The sequence below is a fragment of the Pteropus medius genome, unplaced genomic scaffold (genome assembly GCF_902729225.1).
Source record: "Pteropus medius unplaced genomic scaffold, Ma_sr-lr_union100, whole genome shotgun sequence".
NCBI lineage: Eukaryota > Metazoa > Chordata > Mammalia > Chiroptera > Pteropodidae > Pteropus > Pteropus medius.
This window is the reverse complement of record NW_024352784.1, coordinates 13,528,639-13,529,939: the sequence shown is the minus strand read 5'-3', so window position 1 is coordinate 13,529,939 and position 1,301 is coordinate 13,528,639. Positions and strand designations below refer to the sequence as shown.

The 1,301-nt window shown below is 42.7% G+C and overlaps 1 pseudogene; it reads left to right on the top strand.

The window, feature by feature from the left end:
- Positions 1 to 413: 413 nt before the first annotated feature.
- On the top strand, positions 414 to 574 carry LOC120590682 (uncharacterized; annotated as a pseudogene).
- The last annotated feature ends 727 nt before the right edge of the window (positions 575 to 1,301 follow it).

Genomic DNA, 1,301 nt, shown 5'->3' with positions numbered 1-1,301 from the left:
AAGAGAAGGCTAAGGGGACATAATAACCACCGTCACACAGCCCAGGGCTGACTCGAAGCAGAAGAGACTGTTGTGAGCTGCTTGGGCCCAGAGGGCAGGACACAGTGCAAGTTTTAGGGAAACTGATTTTGGTTCAACATGGGGAAGAACATTCTAACTCATTCTGCTGTTTAAAAATCAAATAGTTCACCTTGGAGGTAATAAATCCCCTGTCGTTAGAAATGCCCAAAGTGGGATTACATGATCACTTGACGGGGGTATTGTAAAAGGGATTTAAACATTGGCTAAGGGGGAAAAGGCACTAGGCTAAATGAATATCTCCTTTATGCCTCCTAAAATCAATGATTCTATAATCCTGTATTGGAAATTTGTAAAGATGGTGTCCATAAATGAATGTATTTAAAAGGAAACGAATCACTTCTCAGCCTTTGGGCTAAGATCAAGTGCAGTATCTGTTCTTATCAGTTTAAGAGGAAACTAAGTGATAGATTAGGTCAGATTCCATCAGCCTATAATGTCTTCTAGGGCAGGATATCTGTCTGTGTGATATAGCATTGTGTTCTCACCACCTGTCACTGTGCCTGGCACATAGTATGCATTTATTAACATTCATTAAATGATTCACTTGGAGTCCTGGGTACACTAGGGAAACTATCATGCTTTGAGCACTGAGGTCTCAAGAAGTTATTGAGTATGAAAACTGAGCCAGATCACCTTTCTTGTTTCCCTTTCCTAGGTAGATTATAAATTTGGTCTAGAGGGAAAATTTTCTACTCACTTGTGTTTTAAATGTTGGACTCACATAGAGTCTTCTCTTCCAGAGAAGTGCCTCGACGTGTGTTATTCTCTGTTGGCCTCACTGACTCAGAAGCTGTTTGTGAGTAGACCATGCAGAAGCCAACTTGTGGAATGCTAGAATGGGAACACTGGCAGAGGCCTGAGAGATGCACTACTGTATCTGCAAGAGTGATGGGGACGGAAATTAACAGGCAGAAAAACATAATCCAACATGGGGAGCCACCCCTAGAGGTGACACTGGAGAATCCCCAGAGGGTGACAACGATTGTGTCTAGCACTGAGTCAGGCACTATCAAGGTCTCAATACAATACAGTGAATGAGAAAACAAATGGAGCAGAGTGGTGTCCAGGAGCAGTGCCGGATTTGGGACCAGGAAGCCTGGATTTTCCTCTGGATCTGTCACTGACTCCCTGTGTGACCCTTACATGTTCTTTATCTTTTCTAGCTATCATCTGGGACTATTCAGCATTCATATAACTGTCCTATTTGGAGGTAGTATCTA